Raw genomic sequence first — 24,753 nt, 5'->3', positions numbered from 1 at the left:
GGACTGTGAAAAAAGCTGAGTGCCGAAGAATTGATGCTTTTTGTGGTGTTGGAGAAGACTCTTGAGAGTCCCTTGGACTGCAAGGAGATCCAATTAGTCCATTCTGAAGGAGATCAACCCTGGGATTTCTTTGGAAGGAATGATGCTGAAGCTGAAACTCCAGTACTTTGGCCACCTCATGCAAAGAGTTGACTCATTGGAAAAGACCCCGATGCTGGGAGGGATTGGGGTCAGGAGGAGAAGGGGACAACAGAGGATGAGATGCCTGGATGGCATCACTGATTCGATGGACGGGAGTCTGAGTGAACTCCAGGAGTTGGTGATGGACTGGCGTGCTGCGATTCATGGGGTCTCAAAGAATCGGACACGACTGAGCGACTGAACTGAACTGAGGTCATGAGGGTAGGGCCCTAATCCTATAGGACTGGTGTCCTTATAAGAAGAGGGAAATACTCAGAGGAGCACATGTACTCAGAGACAAGGGCCTGTGAGGACACAGAGAAAAGGCAACTGTCTAAACACAAATCAGGAAAAGAAGTCTCACCAGAAACCAGCTCTGTCAATATCTCAATCTTGGACTTCCAGAACTGTGAAAACGTAGATTTCTGTTGTTTAAAGCCACCTTGTCTAGGGTGTTATTATGGCATTTTTAGCTATCTAATACACTATCCTCTGAAGTAGGTGGCATTTATCTTTTACAGAATAGATTGGGGCTTAGATAGGAAAAGTTAATGGTCTGTCATAACACAACTATGGACCTGTGTCATTTTGTTAATTTATGGAGGTAGAGCCAGCTTTCTTTGGAGGTAGAGTGTGGTTTCTTCATATATAGAAAACTTCATACTGCACACTTCCCTCAACTTACAGGTCAGGGCCTGGGACATAAAAAGCTTGCTTCAACAAGAAATAAAGCATTTCTAGTGGAACTTTTTGATTAAACTCATCTACATTTAGACTGTGACTGACAGCTCCTGGTACCTTCAAAGAATGTGTATGAGAACATTTTCATTAGTGGCAATCAGATTTTTTCAGGATAGTTTTCTCTGTATATGTTTTACATCAATACTTGGCTCAACATCTTTCCTAAGCCATTATTTACATAAGCAAAACAAAGAGGATATCATAGAACTTCCTAAGAAGGATATCTCTGAACTCAGGGTATGCCTTCCCAACTTGATACAGGACAGACATCAGGAAGAAGAAATGAATTGAAGGAGATGGCTTTTCTCCTCCATCAGAGGGGTACTAGATTCCTGGCCAGAGGTGAGTATTAAGGCCTATAACAATTGTTTCAACTATCTCACTAACCATTTTGCATCTTTATGTTTCTCTGCTGTTCACCCTTCGGTCTAAGGCAAGTTTTACAAACATTTTGGGATGCTTAACTTACCTCTAATAATATTTCCTTCCATAGTTTTCCATAATTTCACACAAAAGAGGTTTCTGCTTGTTGAAAATTTTCTTCATATTTGAAAAATGTTTTTAACTGAGTTGTAGTTTGAGGTTACTAACATTTCTCTCTGTTGCTGATACAAACAATTCTTAGAAAAATCCTTTAGACAATATCAAATATCCCTTCATTGATTTGTATGTTGTATTCTGTTTCTTTCGAGGATTAGCACTCAAAGCATGGATGGCTGACGAAACTTTGTACATGCACAAGGACACACATGCATAGCCAGGTTACAGCTCCTTTTGCTTGATTGGGGAATGAAAATGCAGAAGATCTAACCATTGGCAAGATATGTGCCTCAAGCACATTTAGATGACCGAGGACCTCTCCCTTTAAAATCTCCATCTGCAAATCTTGGTGGGAAAGGCATATATTAGAAATCCTAATATGCTGTAGACTTGAGTTCCTAGAAAAATTAGAACAATAAATCATCTTTTTTCATTTCCATAGATTCTATCAAAACTCCCATATAAATCATATCATGCTTAAAATGTATATAGGTACCAATTATCCTGAAAATAGTTCAAACTTTGATATGTTGGTTATAAAGCTAAACCACCACCAGCATACCTAAGTAATATGCCTATTAATTATATTTAAAAGACACTTGCTCCTTGGAAGGAAAGCTATAACAAAGCTATGGTTTTTTCCATAGTAGTCATGTACAGATGTGAGAGTTGGGCCATAAACAAGGCTGAGCACAGAATTGATGCTTTCGAGTTGAGGTACCAGAGAAAACTCTTGAGACTCCCTTGGACAGTAAAGAGATCAAACCAATCAATCCTAAAGGAAATCAATCCTGAATATTCATTGGAAGGACTGATGCTGAAGCTGAAGCTCCATCCAATACGTAGGTCACCTGATGTGAAGAGCCGACTCACTGGAAAAGACTCTGATACTGGGAGAGACTTAAGGCAAAAGGAGAAGAGGGCAGCAGAGGATGAGATGGTTAAATAGCATCATCAACTCAAAGGACATGAATTTGAGCAAACTCCGGGAGATAGTGGAGGACAGAGGAGCCTGGCAGGCTACAGCCCGTTGGGTCACAAATTGTCAGACATGGCTTAGAGACTGAACAACAATAAATTGTTTTCCTTTCAAATGTCACAATTTGATATATACCCATGAAAATGATTCTTTTAAAGTTTTCATCACATATAATTAACAATCAAAATATACTGAAGTGAGAATATAATTGAGAAATGTGTCCATCCTATACCCTTTTATCAATGAGAAATCCAAGGCTCCGAAAATTTAAGGTACATACTCAAGGTCACAGAGCTAATCTGTGGTGGAGCAATGTTAGAGTCTAACTTTCCTGATCCTTCAGGAATCAGAGGTTTGGAGGGTGGTATGTTCATATACCATATGGGAACTAGCGCTCTAATGTATGACTGACTGACCTTATCTGAACATGCCTAGGACAAGCACAACTAATCAATATGCCATAGTTGACAAAAAATATACAGCATAAGAAAACTTTTTCTAACCAGTACATATTATACCGAAGATACGTAAATCATAATAATTAGAGAGGCAGGAGGATTCTACGTGGTTTGCTTTGATCATTACCATGGTCTATGTAGCAATATTTTAAGATAGCTCAAATGATAATAGCTGAAATGAAACACATAAATATAAAGTTCTTAGTGATAATACTGAAAAGTCATATCTACACATATTTGTTAATTATTTTGCCCAAGGAAATATAGGGATCTAATGATGAAAAAGAATCCATTCTTTCCATGGATGAATGTTTAACAGGACAGCATAGGATGAGATGGTTAAATAGCATCATCAACCACAAAGGAGTAAAAATCAAAGGAAAGTGATAGGGCCATAGATTAGGTGCAAATTCAAGGTGATGAAAGGACATAAGAGGATTTCTTCAACATTGATTTGTTGTATTCATAACAAAAACATTCAGGTTTCCAAAGAGCTTTTCAATTCACTGATTTTAAAACTTCTGTTCTAAAAAAAAAAAAAAAAAAAAGAAACTTCTGTTCTCTCCAAGCAAGATCTTCTCAGCTGGAACACCACAATAAGAACAACTGATAACTTTTCAGCATTGCAGTAATAATAGCCCGTTAATGTATTTAATCCTCACAACTCTGTGAGGTATGAGTTATTAATATCCCTATTGTGAAGAGAAGGAAATTGTAGCTTAGTGAGATTTAATGTATTGCCCAAGTTTGCACAGTCATCAAGAAGTGAACAAGACTTGAGCTTCAGAAGTATGAGTCCTACAGCCACAGACAAAGCACTCTGCTGTACACACCAATGTTAGCAGTTACAAAAGATACCTAATAATAACTGGGTCAATTAACTTTCAGTGTGTTACTACTTTGGCCACCTCATGCGAAGAATTGACTCATTGGAAAAGACTCTGATGCTGGGAGGGATTGGGGGCAGGAGGAAAAGGGGACGACAAAGGATGAGATGGCTGGATGGCATCACTGACTTGATGGACGTGAGTTTAAGTGAACTCTGGGAGGTGGTGATGAACAGGGAGGCCTGGCGTGCTGCAATTCATGGGGTCGCAAAGAGTCGGACACAACTGAGCGACTGAACCGAACTGAAGTGTGTTATTAGTAACATAATAATTAAAAATTGGTCTCCGCTTTCATGAACAGTGACTTTTGTCTTGGTCAAGTTGATTTGTAGACCCCTTTTGTGTCAGAGTGCTTCCCTGGTGGCTCAGACTGTAAAGAAACTGCCTGTAATGCAAGAAACCAGGGTTCAATTGCTGAGTCAGGAAGATTCCCTGGAGAAGGAAATAGCAGCCCACTTTATTCCCTGGTGGCTCAGAGCATAAAGTGTCTGCCTGCAATGCAGGAGACCCAGGTTCGATCTTTGGGTTGGAAAGATCCCCTGGAGAAGGAAATGGTAACCCACTCCAGTATTCTTGGCTGGAGAATCCCATGGACTGAGGAGCCTGGTGGGCTACAGTCCACGGGGTCGCAAAGAGTTGGACACAACTGAGAGACTTCAATCACTCACTCACTCACTAGTATTCTTGCCTGGAAAAATCCCATGGACAGAGAAGCTTGGAGGGTTATAGTCCACAGAGTCGGGGACACGACTGAGCAACTAACAAACACACACTTTTTGTGGCAGAACCATGACAGCAGCAGCTATTGACTAAATGATATCCTTTGAATTTGTGATAACAAAACTATAAAATCTGCATCTAAAAAGATGATTTTGTTTCTATTATCCAAAACAGGAGAGCATGCGTTATCATTCCAAAGTGATATCCTATCACAAAGGAATGCATTTTAAATAAAGATAGGACCTTTTCTGTTATCATTGCCTGATAAGAGAAATTTATATTGACCCTGCTCCTCTGTATAGTCTGAAGATACCAGTTCTGAATGAATACCATTAGTTAAGGGCCTTTGTTGAGCTCCTGAAGCTCAGTCATAACTAATTCCTGTTCATACCCAAAGGCCAAAGGAAGATCCATAAAGTTGAGCCAATAATCTTATCTTATTAAGATGGATTTCTCCACAGTGAGCAATTTAGGTATTAAGTATAATAAAGGAGACTCACAGAGATACAGATTCTGTATGTATGGTTACAGTGTGCCCTAAAGAACAATGGACACATACACACACACACATACACATTTATTAAGCAAGAACTGACCTGCAGGAAAGCTGTACTCCACTCTCTATATAGGTTAATGAGGCAAAGAAAGGAGAAATGACTTGCCCATGACTACTCAACTGTGTGTGTGTGTGTGTCTTGCATGGTGGGGAGACTGGAAGAGAGGTGAAAAGCAAAGTGTCAGGGCACCTAAGGATATTTCTTTCCACATATTTCCTCGAGAACACATATATTTATGGCTCGCAACTTTGCAACTGAAAAAAATAGCCTTTTTTTTCTGTGTGTGTCCCTTATGAATATGTTTCTGTGTCCACACACACATATGTACTCACACAATCAATGGTAGTGGAGGGGGTGGGTGTCAAGAAAGAAAAGACAGGAGGCATCCAGAAAGCACTGGCCTGGGGGCGAGAAGAGACAAAGGGGGCATTTGTCCCTGCTCTGGATCCCACGAGTGGCCTCTGAACAGGAGGTTGGAGCAAGACCTCCAACCTGGAGCTAGAAGAACAGGAGGTACTTATTCTCTTAGAGGAAAGTTTCAAAGTGCAATAATTTCTCTTTCATAAAGCCTTTGTACATATATGACTTCCCTGGTGTCTCAGATGGTAAAGCATCGGCCTACAATGTGTGAGACCCAGGTTTGACCCCTGGGTTGGGAAGATCTCCTAGAGAAGGAAATAGCAACCCACTCCAGTATCCTTGCCTGGAAAATCTCATGGACAGAGAAGCCTGGTAGGCTATAGTCCATGGGGTTGCAAAGAGTCAGACACAACAGAGCAACTTCACTTTCACTTTCTGTACATATATGGCTGATTCATGTTGATGTTTGACAGAAAACAATAAAATTCTGTAAAGCAGTTATCCTTCAAATGAAAAAAAAAACAAAAACAAAAACAAAGCCTCTTTCCTCCACTCTCTGCCTCTGGGCAGGCTGTCCTTGAGGCTGGAGTAGAACAAGGTCAAGGGGGAAAACGTATGGCCAAAGTTCTGAAGTGCCCAGCCCAAGAGGACTTAAGCATAGTGGCTGCTGGAGGTCAGGGTGGTCTCGTCTGTGGTCTGTTTCATCAAGAGATAAATTAATGGGAGATTCAAAATCTGAATTAAGTACCCCCATGTCAATGCCAATGTGATATACCCAAGTTGAATTACACCTGAGCCATCAGATAAATTCAATCACTCCTGAGTTTCTATAATATTTCCCGAAGAACTAGATTTCTCTTTAACAGAATTGCCTTTTCCTTCCAGTGATAACTTGTTAGGTGCTCAGCCATGTCCAACTCTTTGCGACCCCATGGACTGTAGCTTGCCAGGTTCCTCTGTCCATGGAATTTTCCAGGCAAGAATACCAGAGTGGATTGCCATTTCCTTCTTCAGGGGATCTTCCCGATCCCAGGAATCGAACCCAGGTCTCTAGCACTGCAGGCAGACTCTTTTCCATCTGAGCCAGATGGAAAGCCTTAACTTGATCTCTGTGGTACTCTGATAGATAGATGTGTACCCCTACTGCACGGATTCTAAGCAGCAGGAATATGGATATTAGGAAATGGATTGTTTGTTGTGGAGGATGTTCCTGTGAATTGATAGATGTTTAACAGTATTTCTGACCTATTGGTGCTAGATGCCAATAGCAACACGCTGGCTTCCCCAGTGGTTCAGCAGTAAAGAATCCGCCTGCAGTGCAGGAGACACAGGTTGGATTCCTGGGTCGGGAAGATCCCCTGGAGGATGGTATGGCAACCCACTCCAATATTCTTGCCTGAAGAATACCATGGACATACCAAATACATTTTGCCTCACTAAATCTTGAATTTTTATATACATATATATGTAAATAAATAAATTTGTAAGTTTGGTAAAAAAATGAACAAATCTTGAATTTTTATTTCCTACTACAGAGGTTGTTTTCATGTTTTTATGCAGTCTGCATAACTTTTAAGAGCAACATTAAAATATTCCACTAGATAGCTATTAATCTCGGTGTGTTTTAAAATATTGATCATGGTTCTAATTATTTACTATTGGAAGTAATACCTCAATGAGCACATTCATATTTATGTCTCTTTGAAATAGTCCCAGAGGTAATGAGCAGGTTAAAGTGTGAAAATATTTTATGATCATGATACAGATTGCCACAAGCTTTCTAAAGAATCGTAAAGCTCTAAGAGTCCCCCATCAACATCACACGAAAACACAGATTTTATTGCACCTTCTAAAGAATGTTAACTATGTTGAATGCTTACTATGTAAATGCCTTTTTGAAGCGCAAGTGTTAGTCATTGATATTTGCCATCACTCATTATGGTAGTACCTAATGTTATTTGTCCCACTTAACAGAAAAGAGAATTTAGCAATACACAAGCGAACTATCTTGCTCAAAGTCACCCAGCTAGCCAGTGGCAGAGCTAAGATTTAAACTCAGATTCCAAGGATTTTGGTCTAACTATGGTGCATGGCATCTGGCCCCATCACTTCATGGGAAATAGATGGGGAAACAGTGGAAACAGTGTCAGACCTTATTTTTGTGGGCTCCAAAATCATTGCAGATGGTGATTGCAGCCATGAAATTAAAAGATGCTTGCTCCTTGGACGGAAAGTTATGACCAACCTAGATAGCATATTCAAAAGCAGAGACGTTACTTTGCTGACAAAGGTCTGTCTAGCCAAGGCTATGGTTTTTCCAGTGGTCATGTATGGATGAAAGCTGGACTGTGAAGAAAGCTGGTACCGAAGAATTGATGCTTTTGAACTGTGGTGTTGGAGAAGACTCTTGAGAGTCCCTTGGACTGCAAGGAGATCCAACCAGTCCATCCTAAAGGAGATCAGCCCTGGGTGTTCTTTGGAAGGACTGATGCTAAAGCTGAAACTCCAATACTTTGGCCACCTCATGTGAAGAGTTGACTCATTGGAAAAGACTGATGCTGGGAGGGGAATAGGGGTGGGAGGAGAAGGGGATGACAGAGGATGAGATGGCTGGATGGCATCACTGATTCGATGGAAGTGAGTCTGAGTGAACTCTGGGAGTTGTGATGGACAGGGAGGCCTGGCGTGTTGCAGTTCATGGAGTCGCAAAGAGTTGGACATGACTGTGCGACTGAACTGAACTGATGGTGCTATAAGGAGGCTTCCCCAATAGCTCAGCAGTAAAGAATCCGCCTCAGTGCAAGAGATTCTGGAGATGTGAGTTGAGAAATGGTGGCACCACTTCATGGAATTGATCAAAGCTACATCTGAGTCTGGGCCAGTGAGTACGTTCAGGATCGTCCTAGACAACTAATTAAAGAATAGATTCTTTGGAGAAGTTTGGTTTACTCATTGTCCTACCTTTTCTTCTCCCCAGCACTGAAGTATTAGGTAATTATACTCTCAGAGAGAATTGTCTTCTCTGTGACTTGTTTATGCTTCAGGAAAAGAGAAGCTGACCGTTGGAATCTTACAGCAGCCTGAGTTTTTGCATTTCTAAGGGACCTGGTGGAGAGCCTGGCACACTAATTAGCTGCATTTCTCAGTGACTCAGCACCTCCTTCAGCCTCTTCAGGCTCTCCTTTGAATACCTGCTGACTTTCCTTTGGAAAAGCATAGTGATTAGCCCCTAGTATCCTTTTTAGGCAGAGCTTTCCTCACCCCTCTCAAAATGTTTATGACACAGTATCAGCCCTGAAGACCCCAAGGAGACAGTGAATGAAGACACGGCAGTGCTTTGGCCTCTTCCGGTGGTCATTTATTCACTCAGGTCCCCAAGGTTCTCCCTAATGTTTACAGTATCCAAGAATCAAATAGCAGCACCTTGTCTCTGGAAATCTTTCTATAGTTCTCACCATTTCTCAGAAATCTAAAACATTGACTAGTACATTTTTTAAATCTTTTTTTTTGGTAACATAAAATATATTAACACAAAAAAATCATAAAATGTATCACTTAATGAGTTATTATAAGGTAGCCTAGCAGGCTATGGTCCATGAAGTTGCAATGAATGGGACACATCAGAGCACACGCGTGCATGCACACACACACACACACACACACACACTAATGACAATCTAAGTCATGAAAGAAAAGAAAACTTTACCAGATAACCCAGACTTTGCCCCTCATTCCAAAGATAACCCAAACCTTGTCCCTTGATCTGATTTTCATAATCACTTTCTTTAATGCTGTTATCCAAGTACACATCCTTATGCATGCATGCTCAGTCACTAAGTTGTGTTCAACTCTCTGCAATCCCATCGACTGTAGCCCACTAGGCTCCTCTGTCCATGGGGTTTCCCAGGCAAGAATACTGGGGTGGATTGTCATTTCTTACTCCAGGGGATCTTCTTGACCAGAGATAGAACCTGTGTCTCCTGCAGGCAGATTCTTTACCACTGAGCCACCTGAGAAGCCTGCAAATCCTTATAAACTATAGCTTAATCTTTTAGTCTAAAACTACGTGATATCCTTCAGTCTATTTTAATCTACAGTTTTCACCCTCTATCCTTTCCATTTCCTTAGATCTGATGAAAAAAACCAAGTCATTTCACTTGCAGTTTCCCACAGTCTAGATTTTGCTGATTGTATACTTACGGTGCAGTTGAACAACTTCTGTCCTCTGTACTTCTTGCAAATTAGCATCTGCATTCAGAAGCTTAATTTGTTTCATATTCAGTACCTCTGGTAAGACTAGAGGTGGTGTGATACTCTTTCATAAGTAGGCACATGATGCCTGGGTTTCACTCATTACGATATCAGCAAATGTTAATGGCCAACACCTATATCCATCAATTCATTGGGGATTGCTAAGGATTGATATTCTATTTCTTTCATTTTCTTTTCATTTACTAGTTGGGATATTTTTATGAAATGAAAATGTCTCACAACCTTCTGTAAACTTAGTGTTTGTTATAGTTCATATATACTTAGAATATATACTTGATCCTCATTCCTCATATATACATATGTATACATATATAGTTAGAATAAATACTTGATCCTTTCCTTCAAATATTAGAAAGAGATGGCATTCAGAATATTACTCACAGCTCCCCCTCCTCTCATATTTTCATGGAGTGTTCAAAGATATGGCAACCTTCTTTCTGAGACCTCTTGGTATTTTTCCCTAGTACTTTATTTAGAATTTTTACACCTTCCCCTCTTATTTCTAACCTGCTCAACACTGAATCATCTCAGTGGCATGGTGCTTAATCCTGGAAGGATGCCGTGGTGGCTTGGTTTTAAATTTTCATGGCAGTCAATAGTACCTTTAGGCATTACTACAGATTCTGCTACTACAGTGGGTGGTACTATGTCAGCCTCAGCTGCTGTTCTCAAATTGGTTCACAGCATTTTAAAGCAAACACCTTTTGGCTAGTTTGAGACTCTAGTCTCAGGTCCTTCAGAAGCCTTGCTGCTTCTCTCTGCTGTTGTCTTTGCCTCTGCCTATTGATGTCAACACAGATGTTGATGCTACTCTGGTCCATAGCTGTTGATGAATTGTCCTTGCAGGGTTGTATTCTGGGAACTGTGGGAATATCTGTTACTGAGTTTTGTTACAAATTTGTCCATAGGGGCTTCCCTGGTAGCTCAGCTGGTAAAGAATCCACCTGCAATGCAGGAGACCCCAGTTTGATTCCTAGATTGGGAAGATCCACTGGAGAAGGGATAGGCTACCCACTGTAGTATTCTTGGACTTCCCTGGTACCTCAGATAGTAAAGAATCTGCCTGCAATAAGGGAGACAGGGATTCGATCCCTGGGTTTGGAAGATCCTCTGGAGAAGGGAATGACTACCCACTCCAGTATTCTGGCCTGGAGAATTCCACGGACAGAGGAGCCTGGCAAGCTACAGTACCTGCAGTCTCAACATGACTGAGTGACTTTCACGCTTTGGTTTTGTTATCTAATATTTCTATTGGTTATCATGTGGGTACTCAGATTAAAATTTAAAAAAAAATGTGTCTTTGCTATAGCCACATTCCCAGAATTCTCTCCAATTAGTCTAACTTTTAATTCATATTCAGGCATTGCTGCTGAAGTTCAACATATATTGGATCAGTGAATACCAAATCTGTAATCTTGATACTTCACATGTCTCAAAAGTTATCGTGATAGTCTGTTTAAAAATGTCACCAGTACTAATTCAATTAGATAACAAATTATAACTAATAACCATTTTAAAGCATGATGTAGAAAGATTAAATATTACAGATGGAAGAAAACTAAGTAACATTCATTAGTTCACTTTTTTATTCAATCTTACATTAAATGTACATGACTATCTACTAATTACAATGTGCTGTGAATTAAAATAAGGCATGGCCCAGCTTTTTCACTATGATATAATTACTCCATTCAGTGTACATATTTTAGGTGCATACTATGTGTTGTCTTTTAAGCTAAATACTACTTGAAATTAATATTAAATGGAGAAAAACTATGACCATGTCCCTCACACATCAAGATTTTTTAATCTGAGACCATCACAAGGCTTCTCTGAGCTCAACATGTGCATAATAGTCTACTGACTTACAAGATGCTTTTACAGATTAAATGATGCAGGAGTTCAGAAGATTTTTATACATTTTATTAAATTATTTCTGCATTCAAGATTCATTAGTTTACTTATTCAATAAATATTTAATACATAGTGCCACTGTGTTAGGCACTATCTTAGTCTTTGAGGATACAGCTTATGACCAAGATATGATTCTTACTTGTCTTGAGCTTATGTTCTGGGGGCAGGAGGAAGACATAAAATGAACACAATCAAAACAGCTCAGGTGACCAGTGCTGTTGAGGTGAGGTGATTGAGAGAAACCAAGGTGCTCCTTAGACTCAGCGGTCATCAGTGACCATGCCAAGGACTTTGTTTTTCTTCCAAGATCCTAATTATAAAATGGAATCATCCACACAAAGATGAGGGTATAAAGCGTTGCAGCCAGAGAAACACCAGGTTTAAGGCTCATGGTGTGTATGAATTTCATGTGATCAAAGAATGGAAAGCAAATGAATGTGACTAGAGTTGTGTGAGAGAGTAGAGAACTGGCAGGAGATGAGGTTAGAGAGAGGAAACTGGAACCTGGATTGTGAAGGACTTCCTGCCCCAGAGAAAGACATTGGATTTTTCTTTTTTTTTTTTTTTAAAGACTTAAATATAAGCCATGGAGCAGCTAAGCACTCAGGAAATTATTTCAATAGTCCAAGTAAGAAATGGTGAAGTGAGAAGAGAAATGGTGGTGGCTTAAATTTGGGTCATAGCATTAGAAATGAAGAGAAGAGGCTCTATTGGCAAAATGTTTTGGATGAAAAGTCAAGAGGACTTGATGTTGCATTGCTCATGCAGAAGTGTGTAAAATGAGTAATCAAGGATAACACCAAAGTTTTGACTTAAGAAACTGAAAGGATGGTGAAACCATTAACTGATATAGGAGAGAACAGAATGGATGGAAGTACTGTTTTAGAATGGGTAGAAGTAGCATTTGGGGGAGAACCAAGAGTTCTGTTTCAAATATTCATTTTTAGATGCATATTTGACATTTAAATGGATATGTCAAGAAAGCCTCACATATACTAGTCTGAGTCTGCCTCCTGAAAGAGGTTGGAGCTGGGAATAAGTATTAGATCATCAACAAATAGATATTATTCAATGCTAAGTGAATTGGAGTGTTAACAAAGATTAATATTTTGGCTGTCACAGTTGGGTTAAAATTGAGAAAGGAAAAAAAAAGAAGACTAAGAGAAGTCTTAGAGAAGACTAAGAAAGAAGAATCAGGGAAATAGGGGGAGAATAAGAAGAGTATAGTGTCCCCAAAGTCGAGGGAATCATGGATTTCAATATGAGAGAATAGTCAATGTAATGAGCTTCCCTGATGGCTCAGTGCTAAAGAACCCGCCTGCCAATGCTGGAGACCTAAGTTCAAACTCTGAGTAGAGAAGATCCCTGGAGAAGGGAATGGCCTCCACTGCAGTATTCTTGCCTGGGAAATCCCATGGACAGAGGAAGTTGGCAGGCTACAGTCCATGGGGTCACAAAGAGTTGGACATAAATGTTTCTGAGTGTTTGAGTAAGTTAAGCATAAAGTAGAGATCATAGAATTTGGTAACGTCAAGGTCATTGTCTTTGGAGTAGCAAACTAGTGACAGTGTAGAATCTGAAATTTGCATGTGTCTTCAGACCTTTCCAGGCATAGGGAAACAATGAACTATTTACAAAAGGAAGGTCAACAATGTTGGGGTAAATATCACTCTCCAGATACCTGAGGAAGACAAACTATATCAATACTCAGGATCCCTTAAACTGCACTGACAAATATGGCAGCCACTAACCACATATAGCTATTTAAATTTAATTCAGGTTAATTAAAATGAAATATTATTAAAATTATCTATAAGAGTTTAAGTACTCAGTCACCACATGTGGCTGGTGGCTATCTAATTGGGCAACACCTATATAAGATATTTCTATCCTCACAGAAAGTTCTAGTAGTCAGTACTTCTCTAGAGACAGATGCTTCTTCATTGGCCTGAACTGCTGAAGAAAACATAGGGGCTTCAGTAGCTTAATTAAGGATTGAGAGAGGAGGGAATGTGACTGCATCTCATTCTTCGCTGCCTATCCACAGAGCTGAGAGACTCAGTGCCCACAAGTTCCTGGATGATGTTCAAGGCTGGATGAGATGAAGAAAGAAATACTATAGTGAAACAGACCAGCAGTCATGAGATGCCATTTATCCACAAAGCAAATGAAAATTATATCAAGAAACTCAACTTGACCAGTGAGATGCATCAAAGGACTAAGACAGCTGCTGCCAGACCACGCTAGCCTTGAGTTCCAAGAAGAGTCCTAAGAGGGAAGAGAGGACTAGTTCCTTTGGTCACATTGTATAGAAAAGTCACTCATCAAATGGCTCTCTTGATGCCTGTTCCTTTTCCTCAATTGTCCTCCCTCTCTTTTACCTTCGTATTGCTATTACAATCATGCTCTCTTGTGCATGAATCCTCCAGTGGTGTTTTATTTCCTTGCACTCACACAGCACTTGTACAAGTCAGGCAGGACTTAACATACTCAAGATTTCCATGGAGCTTTTTGCAGAAAAAAAGAGTGCAGACTTTAACAGAAAGTCCTGGATTTGGATCCTGACTTTACCTATCAACTAGAAGTGTGATTCATATAAGTACTATTCTCTGATCTTCAGTTTCCTTCTCTATAAACCTAGAACACTAATACCTCTTCTGAAAGTTTCCTTCTCTATAAACCTAGAACACTAATACCTCTTCTGAAGAACTTTTGAGTTTTCCATGATAAAATGTGTGTGAATGTCTTCAGCCCCATGCCTGACAGATGTGGAGGCTGCATGATGAGAGTTCAATCCTTAAGATTCATTTCTTCCTACAGAGAGAGGCTGCTATTGGGCTAAGAACTCTGTATCACAAAATCTCTTCCAAGCTTTTCACTTGTCATGCTGTGTAACTATCGCTTGAGTAAAACATGAATTAATTCAGAGATTCACAGGAATGCATGATGTAGAGATTGGTCTTGGCTCTAAAGCATAGTGTCCCTGCCACATAGGAACCAACATCGAATCAGTGAAATGAAAACCTAATCTCGATATCACTATAACAGAACAAGTAAAGATTTTCTCCATCATCTTCACTCCTGTTTATTCTAACCTCAGTACGAGGAAGTTTGTCTTCATATGTTATCCAGTTTCTTGGCAACCATGCCTTTCCTAATTATGTAACAGAAATTTTAGTGCTAGCCTAAGCAAGGTACAATCAGGTGACAGAACTGCTTCCGAAATACACCAGTGATGCATGGAAAATTAACACATCAATTCCTTTTTCATTAGTCAACTCCATTAGTTTCACCACAACTCCCGTATGGAAGGAAAATTGAATGCTGGCAATCTATCACAACCTCAGATATGCAGATGACACCATTTTAATGACAGAAAGTGAAGAGGAACTAAAGATCCTCTTGATGAAAGTGAAAGAGGAGAGTGAAAAACCCAGCTTAAAATTCAACATTTAAAAAACTAAGATCTTGGTATCCTGTCCTATCACTTCATTGCAAATAGATGGGAAAAAAAGTGGAAACAGTGACAGATATTATTTTGGGAGTGCTCCAAAATCACTGCAGATGGTAACTGCAACCATGAAATTAAAAGACACTTGCTCCTTGGAACAAAAGCTATAACAAACCTAGACAGTGTATCAAAAGGCAGAGACATCACTTTGCCAACAAAGGTCTATTTAGTCAAAGCTGTGGTTTTTCCAGTAGTCACAGAGGAATGTGAGAGTTGGACCGTAAAAAAGGCTGAGGGCCAAAGAATTGATGCTTTTGAACAGTGGTGTTGGAGAAGACTCTTAAGAGTCCCTTGGACAGTAATGAGATCTAACCAGTCAATTCTAAAGGAAATCAATCCTGAATATTCCTTGGAAGGACTGATGCTGAAGCTCTAATACTTTGGCCACCTGATGTGAAAAGCTGACTTATTGGAAAAGACCCTGTTGCTGGGGAAGATTGAGGGCAGAAGGAGAAGGGAGTGACAGAGGATGAGATGATTGGATGGTATCATTGACTCAATGGACATGAGTTTGATCAAACTCAGGGTGATATTGACAGACAGAGACGCCTGGAGTGCTGCAATCCATGGGGTTGCAAAGAGTCGGACATGACTTAGCAACTGAACAACTACAACAATGGTAGAGAAAGGAGGGGCCTAGCCCAGTATGTTAGAATTGAGAGGTTTTAGCACTACAAACACATACTCAGAATCAAAGGAAATATCCATAAAGTGAAAAAGACAGTTCATTCACACTAAACAGACAGAGAGGCTCTAGGAGTGGGAAAGCATTAGCAGTGTTGAAACTCAGACTATAAATACTATTCCTGGAAAGAAAACACTCGAGACTATCGTGGAGATGGCAGGAAAGTTGTGGAAAAACCAGAGAGGCAGAAATGTTGCAGCTGCTTTGAGAACCAGGTGACAATCTTTGTGACTGGAAATAGGGGAGGATGAGAGCAGAGGGCTGGGAAGAAGGTCAGAAGCTAGAGCTGCAGGAAGAGAGATGTTTTCACAACCACTGTTGACACACTGAAAGGTGGTCCCATTGCTGTGGAACAGCAGAGGTAGAGAATTTGCAACACTTGCATACAATACACAAAATATCCAGGGTATTTTCTGAAACCACAGGGCCCTGATACATCTTCACTGTCCTATGTATATGTATGGCTGAATCCCTTTGCTGTTTTGATAGTTTCCTGAAAATACCACATTGCTAATTGGCTCTAATCCAATACAAAAACAATAAAAGTTTTTTTTTTTTTTTTAATAAAAGACCAATGATACCTAAAAGTGCCTGCAAAACTGTGGCCTCAGTTTTTCCAAATGTTTCTACATGAGGAAGCTAGAGACTCGTTAACATTGCTCTGTTCATACGTTGCCCCTTTCCACACCACATTAGGATGGCCCAGACTATCATGTTAGTGCCTCAGAAGATGCAGTTCTCATAAAGAAGAGATCTGTATAACAAAATAATTGTTACCAAAGCAAGGTAAAATCTGTCTACACGAATACATAGCAAGTATTTTGTAACAGGCTTTAATATAAAACACTGAGTAGAACCGGATGAAAGAATACCTCATCCACAAGCTTATAAGATTAGAGCTTGTTATTCACACCAATTCCCCTCCATAAATTGGTTTCTGGAGTCTGATATTTTAAAATCAAATCAGGTCTCTGAAATCTATTTTATATTGATAGACCTAACAGCTGACTTGAATTGTTTTCTAATCTGGGAATGGAAATCTTAAGACTCAGGTATGCTCTGCACATTCTGCCTGGCAATTTCATCTGAATTAAGGTTTCCACACCTCCTTTTGACAAAGTTATTAAGAAGGCCTTCCGCACAGGGTGAGTTTCTCCTTTCCCTCACATTCTTAATATATATTTTGCACACCTGGAAAGTTAATTCATGGGCACAAGGAACCAAGGGATCTACTTCAAAATTTTTTTGATTACCTTAGTTTATTATTCCCAATTTGCCTGAGGAATAAACCAAATGAGAATAAGAGAGCTTCTGAAATAGCCAAGTGGCTACAACCATCTTAAACAGCTTTGTCCTTTGGACATGTCTTCCTCACTAAGCTTAATCATTTCCAGCTTTTGATTTAAATCAGGACATGTGACTCTTCTTTTCACCGTAGACTTAGAAACCATTGTTATTATCTGTCCTAATTTCAATATAATTATGTCTCAGGAGATAAGGAGGCCCTAGAAGAGGAGGAGAGACAAGGAATGGCTAGTGGGTGGAGCAGCCAGAACACACACCCATTTGTCTCACTATCATATGGGCAAGGTTTGTGGTGCCCCAAAACAATTATACATAGTGTCAAAGATCGCTGATCACTGAAACAAATAAACTGATCATTAAAAAATCTGAAATATTCTGAGAATTACTGTGACACTGAGACACAAAAGCAGAAAATGCTGTTGGAAAAAAAATGATTCCAATAGATTTGCTCAATGAAGTTTTGCTACAAATCATCCATTTTTAAAAAAGAAAAATACAATATTTGCAAAGAACAATAAAGTGAAGTTCAACAAAATGAGGTCTGCCTATATTAACTTTCTTTGCCCTATCACCCTTTCACTCAAAGACTGCTTTCCCAGAATTCTGTTCTCATCATTTTTTTTTTTCTTTTGAACTTTTTATGTCATATAGCCAATTCACAATGTTGTGATAGTTTCAGTTTAACAGCGAAGGGACTTAGCCATACATATACATGTTTCCATTCTCCGCCAAGGCCCCCTCCCAGCCAGGCTGCCACATAATATTGAGCAGAGTTCCACGTGCTATACACGTGCTATTGGTTATCCATTTTAAATATAGCAGTGTGCACACGTCTATCCCTAATCCCTTCCCTCAACAATCATCATTTCATTTTCTAAGAAATGATACAAATCAACTTACAAAACAGAAAGAGATTCACAGATCTCTATCCCCTCTTTTAGGAATTTATTTTGTATGTTTATACTGGGCATTGTGTCTTTAAGCTAGTGTATCACCCAAGTGTGACCTTAACTGCCCAGTAAAAGGCACTATGGGGCTGTTCTATACAGTCGCCAAAATTCCATTAGTCTATTCACAGCCTACCTACATCAGTTGGTTTGGGCCCTATCTCAGTTCCAGATCCCAGGATTTTACAACCTCTGATGTCTCCTTGTGAGCATGGTATCTGAAGTGTTTTCTGTGCCGTACCATGATCTGTGCCCAGCCCTGTTCTCTCTGCTGCCCTCCCCTGCTCTCTGTGCTAGCTTCCCACAGCAAGTGCAGCACCAATTCAGCGGCATGCTGGGAGGAGGAGGAGTTCAACAGGAAGTTAGTGACACTTTCTAAAGGCACAGAACTGCAGTCCCCAGGGACAGACAGCGAATCTAACCATCTAATATGTCAGATCCTTTTCAGCCTTGGACCAGGTATGGAGAATCAAAGGCTTCCCAGGTAACAGATCAGTGACAATTTTAGAAGTTCAGGATGGTGGGGGTGTCGAGAGAGAGAGAGAGAGAGCCAGGATGTCCTAGAAATTTTGTCTAAAATAGGGCATGGAAAAATAAGAAGAGAATTCAGTTCTGGGATCATTCATGGCAGCATCAAACATCCTGGTAAGTTTCTGATGGGCACTAACTCTGATCTCTCCACAACGACATCTACTTCCCTGACATAAATAGGACTTCTTAGCAAGCTGGAGTGCCCTGTAGATAAAATATTCCAGGGACAAGGAGCTTGGGAGTTGTTTCACTGGCGGATTCAAGGGGTTACTGCTCTCTGGTAACAATAAAGAATCACTGGGACCTTCTGCCATCAGACATGAAAAATCACTATATTTCAAAATCCTCTGGTTTGAGTGATAAGGGTTACTCAGATGCTAAGCTCTCATCTTCTCTCCAGTTTCTCACAGCTGGCAGGTAACTATCAACACTGTGTCTGTACAACATTCATTAACTCGTTCATCTGTCTTTTATATAAAAAATGCTGCTTGTCAGACAAAGTGTAGGAGAGGAACACAGAGTCACTGATTTGCTGTAGAGAGAGATAAAAAAAGATTTCATGTATTTTCTGGGTTGTTCACTTGGCAGCTTCAAATGCTTCATTGCATTTATTCACAACAGAAAGCACTGAATACAGCCAAGGAAAGTGCCTGGCCTTTGATTACTGGGTTTGTGATGGTCTATGAGATTCCTTGATGTGGCATTTGCTTAAAATGCAGAAAATAGTGTTTATTTATTTTCTTCTTGATGTTCACTACAGTTTAAATGTAATGTTCTTTCTTTCTCTTCTTTCTGGTACAATAATTACCATGTCAGACCAGTCAGTCCTTTTATGGACTGAGGGACAGGTCTGAGCATTGAAGCTAAACATATGTATTTTAAAAATGAGAGGAATAGCCTCTAGAGCAAATATGTTAAGTCTCTGTAACTATTTTATCTGGAAAAGAACGAGAATGGTCCTTAAGGTGAAACAGACATGCCATCTAGGGAATGCTCCTGGAGTTTACCCTGTTAAGTACCAGCACTTTCCTTTCTAAAAAGATTTTAAAGGAGAAAATTTAGATTTACATATTCTGAGTTAAATATTTCTATAATTTATTATGCTTCATTTTCCATAGTGTATTTTCTTGAAATCTAGTTCTGTGACTTGTATTATGAGGGTGATGAAAGGTTTTTTAAGGTCAAACAAATTTGGGCAATGCAAAAATAAAAAAAGCTTATTTATTATCATATTTATGATTTCATATGCTAATATGCAGTATGAATCACCTAAAAGGTTACATAAAATACAGTAGTTCAAAACCTCATCTGGCCAGTAAACCCTCTTCTGTTCAGAAATTCAATTTTGAATTACTTGTACGTCATGAAATACGCTTATAGAATCTCTTTGTTATAACCTTTCTTGCCTTTCAAAATAAACTCTGCTGAATATTTCTCTTGGTAGCCAATATATTTTTGGTTATCAATATTATTTTGAGTTGTAACGTGATGGATGAACTTAGATGTTGTGGAAGAATATGGAATCATTGCTTCCTACAGTAAATGCCAAGTAGTGACCTGTGTGGGTGGTGGTGGGGGTAGTTCTTTTGTATGTTTATAAAAATAAAATCCCATGGGTAGCTGTGAGTCATTCACAAGGATCTGGTGTGACATTTCTGCCCCTCTGGGCAGTTGTCTGTGCGTGCCTGCAGCAATTCCTTCACCACCTGTCATTTTTTGTCCCTCAGTCACTGCACATTAGGAAGCCAAATAAAGGGTAATGTGGGGAAACAGCACAGGGCAGGGGAGGAAGACAAGTGGACCATTTGGAATCAATTAGAATCATGCAGACCTGACTTCAAACTCTTACCTACTGTGAATCTTAGAGAAAAAAATCTGCCCCCTCTGAGGTTGTTTTTGCATCTTCACAATGAAAGCAGGGGCATCCGTAGAAGGGAAAGAGCATACTTCCTTTATCCTCCTGTCTGCCCACACAACCTCGGGTTCCTCCACCTATCATGAGAGGAGAGCTTCCCATCAAATGGCAAAAAGGCTGGAGTATTAATTCTGCCCCAATTATTAGTCGAGAGGGCTTCCCTGGTGGCTCAGAGGGAAAAGCGTCTGCCCGCAATGTGGGAGACCTGGGTTCGATCCCTGGGTCAGGAAGATCCCCTGGAGAAGGAAATGGCAACCCATTCCAGTATTCTTGCCTAGAGAATCCCATGGACGGAGGAGCCTGGTAGGGCTACAGTTCACGGGGTCGCAAAGAGTCGTACATGACTAAGTGACTTCACTTTTATTAGTCGAGACAGCCAATGTGCATTGAATAGTGGCACATACAGACTAGAGGGCCCCTTGCAGCATGATCAGCTCCTTCTCTCTCCACTTTCCTTATTCTGTGAGGAAGGAAGAGAATGGTAACACTTGGACTCAAGCCCTGGTGGAAGGTGGAAACCAGTGCCCTGTCTCAGACCATGTGAGTACCGACACAGCTAATAAGCAGGCAGGGTTATTATTATTACATTTTTCATTTTATTTTCTGCTGTTTTCACAGAGATCATCTGGAATCCCAAGAGAAGAGCTGTAGGGCTGCATTTGCCCTAAATTTTGGTTTCATTTCCATCAAATGTCACAAATACATCTGAACACATCTACCTCACTCTTCTTCAGTATAAAGGAATGAGTTAAATGAAGAGATTCTGAAGCTGCTGATATTTTTCCACATAGGGACAAAGCTTTTTATTATAACTACTTCTAGAGTACAAATGAATGAATTCAGAATAATTTTCTGATGATCTTTCTTATAAACGAAATGGATGTGCCTCTGTGTAGACTTCACAGATCACAGCTATGTTCCAGATTAAACACCTGGATAAAAAAAATGTATTGTTATATTTTAAACTTGCCATCTGGTATCTGAGAAATATTTAGCTAAATTTTAACAAGCATATTAGCATTAAAAATAAAAATAATTTCTTCATAAGCATGCCATTTGCAATAGTCTAATACAAATGATAGCCTTATAAAGGGTTGCCTACCTGGGAGATCACACCAGTGAATACACCTAGAACCCCAAACTACAATAGGGCTTGTTCCTAAGTAGGTTTAGTTGATTCCTATATTAGCTATACATAAGATACTATTTTCTCCCTCTTTAATCTGCCTTGTTGAGGGATTACATGGCAATTATTAGATCAGGAATACTATCACCCTCTGGGCCACTGGTAGAAATAAATATCCACTTGGCTTTGTGTGGGTTAGTCTGATCTGTGAATTGGTGAATAAAAGAAAATATTAAGAGAAATGTTCTCTTCTCCCTGCCCCATTACCCTAATAAGGACTGGATTTGAATTTTTAAAAACAGAAATCACAGGAAAGACATCGAGATGTGATTTTTTTAAAAAACAATAGATTTTTATTGCCAGTAGAGTAGGAATGACAAAACCTTCCTTCCCCCTTCAGATCTATTGCTGCCCTTGGCAAGTCTGACCTTTTTGTCAGGAATTTGAAAACTTCTTACAGAATATCTTAGGAGAAAAAGCTCATTATAGTGTCCAGAAAAGTAAAAAAATCTACATTTAATACTCCAGAAAAGCAAAGTTTACAGCACTAGAATGGTATGGCATTTCTAATTCATGTCAGTTATGTATTTGGAAAGTTCAATTTGAATATTTTTCTTAAGGGACATTCTTTTATGACCTTAAACAATAATAGCACTGAGTTATTTGAGTGAAAACCATGTGTTAGTCATAAAGGGTGTTTTGGGAACTTTACTGTTCCATTTATAAAGCCCTCTCCTGAGACCTTTCATCTGACCCTCATTATAGTTCTGTGTGGACGAGGTAGTTAAGTTCTGAGAGGTTCAGAGACTTTCCCAGTGGCATGCTGCTACTGGGCAGCATGGACATGACTGGGAAGGTGTCTCAACTTCTGATTCTCAGCTCCTTTTTACCTCTGCACACATCCATACACTTGGCAGGTAGGATCCTAGACCCGGAGGTCTCAGGAATATAGAAAGCAGGCTGATACCTGCTTCATGGAGTTCAATTTCGATAAGAGGAAGCAGGACCAAAACCACTTAAACAAACACGGTCATATCAGAAAATATCTGACTTTTTGTAACTTCATGGACTAGAGCCTGCCAGGCTCCTCTGTCCATGCAATTTTCCAGGCAGGAGTACTAGAGTGGATAGCCATTCTCCTCTCTAGGAATATCAGATCATTACAAGCAAAGAAGAAAACATTAACTTGGGGTTGTGGGGCCAGGTACTTGGCTAATGTATCTAGAGTGGTCATGGAAAGTATATCAGCTAGGAATCATACATGTGGAAAACCCAGTTTGTTTAAAGTCTAGGAACATTATCTCACATAATGAAACACGGAGGTCAGCTATTTTGGGGTTGGTTGACTCAACAATAACACTGACTGTTTCTGAGAGTCTTTGTCTTTCCTCTCCAGATGGATGATGGCTATTCCAGAGTTATCTGTGTCCCATTGTCTCTGAACAGCCCAGTAAAAGCTTGTTTACCAAACTTTTTCCATCTCCATGTGAATTGCCTTACTTCCCTGTCAAGTCCCAACATCCCACAATATCCTCTTCTGTCTTTAGCTGAAGATGGTATTTAAAGTGAGGATTTAGGCCATTTTGGCAAGTTACTCAGTTTTCCTAGTTTCTCCCAAATATGCATGTTATTATCCTTCTGTTTGATTTTCTCCTGTAACTCTCTCTCACTATCTCACGGCCATCTAATTCCCAGACCAGCCAGAAGAACTTAGAAGGGTAGAAAATCTCTTCCCCCCCAATGCTATCCTCAACTGGTTGTCCTCTCCCAGTAAATCTTCCGAGCCTCATCTTCCACGTTAAACATTGGGAGGACCCAAGAATATTTCTCTACCCACATTTTTTTTCTTTTTTCTTTACACCCTTTCCTAATCTCATTCAACCCCAAACCCTAAATTCCTTCAGCCCAAACCTCTTCCTTGAGTTTCACGCTCTGATACCCTACTGTGCACCAAACATCCACACTTTGATGTGTAATAACCATCTCTGGCCTATATGGCTGCAAGTGCCAGTGTTTCCACTGTTCCTCAAATCTCCTTCTGTCCCATCCAGCCTCACTGCCACTCCCATTTTACATTTCCTATCTCACCCATCCAGGTACTCAAGCCCAAAGCATCATTACTTAATCTTTCTCTTTCTTATATACACTGAGCTCAGTCCAACAGTAAGCTTTATTGGTAATATCTCCAGAACATACCTCTGATCTGACCATTTCTCACCATCTACAAGACTAGCACAAACCCTACCTTGTCTCTGGACTATCAGCTCTTCTGTTTCCCCTTGAGAGTCCCTTTTATCATATCAAGCACAGTGATGTTTCAAAGAACAAATCAGGTCCAGTTGCTTCTGCTTTTTAAAATTTTACAATAGTTGCTCACTACACTTTGAATATAATTCGAACTCTTTCCTGGCAAGTTGCTTCTTGAGCTTTCTGTCTTCTTCCACTTCCCTTTCTGGTATCAACCCCTCTACTTTTCCAATTTTTTTTCATTCTACATTATTCTATTTTATTTTCTTTATGGCACTCTTCTGTTCCCTCAAATTATCTTAATTACCAGTTTACTTGTCTGTTGTCTAGATCCCCACTTGAATGTCAGCTCCACGAGCATATTTTTCTTTCATTCCCTGCTAGCCACCATGTACTTGGATTAATTGCTAATACTTTGGAAAGTGAAGTCGCTCAGTCGTGTCCAGCTCTTTGCGACCCCATGGACTATCAGGCTCCTCTGTCCATGGATTTTCCAGGCAAGAGTGCTGGAGTGGATTGCCATTTCCTTCTCCAGGGGATCTTCCCAACCCAGGAATCGAACCCGGATCTCCCACATTGTAGGCAGACGCTTTACCGTCTGAGCCATTTGGAAGAACTAGTTAAACATGTTTATGGCCTATCTTCTCTTTTCTCACTTGCGGTAGAAGTACAGATAAAAGAATTATTTTGCTTTCCACTGAACTCTACTACATGAAGAAAACAACCCATCATTACAGCAAATTAAAATCAACATCCAACCCTGCTACAGGGACATTAAGAATTGGAAGGATTTCTGGAGATTAGAACAGTAAAGATCTCATGCAAAGGAGATACCTCTGTTTAGCACCAGCCAACAGTTACCTGAAGGAAGATAAGTC

General features: G+C 39.9%; 1 long non-coding RNA gene across 1 annotated transcript in view; it reads right to left on the bottom strand.

The window, feature by feature from the left end:
• Positions 1-21,075: 21,075 nt before the first annotated feature.
• The window catches only part of LOC120851929, a 32,148-nt gene continuing 28,470 nt past the window's right edge, over positions 21,076-24,753 (bottom strand). Inside the window, exon 3 of the long non-coding RNA XR_005718442.1 lies at positions 21,076-21,434. This is a non-coding gene — a long non-coding RNA (uncharacterized LOC120851929). The remainder of the gene's footprint in view (positions 21,435-24,753) is intronic.

The sequence above is a fragment of the Oryx dammah genome, unplaced genomic scaffold (assembly GCF_014754425.2).
Source record: "Oryx dammah isolate SB20612 unplaced genomic scaffold, SCBI_Odam_1.1 HiC_scaffold_25, whole genome shotgun sequence".
Classification (NCBI taxonomy): Eukaryota; Metazoa; Chordata; class Mammalia; order Artiodactyla; family Bovidae; genus Oryx; species Oryx dammah.
The sequence above is the reverse complement of the archived record's forward strand: the minus strand, read 5'-3'. Positions and strand labels throughout refer to the sequence as shown.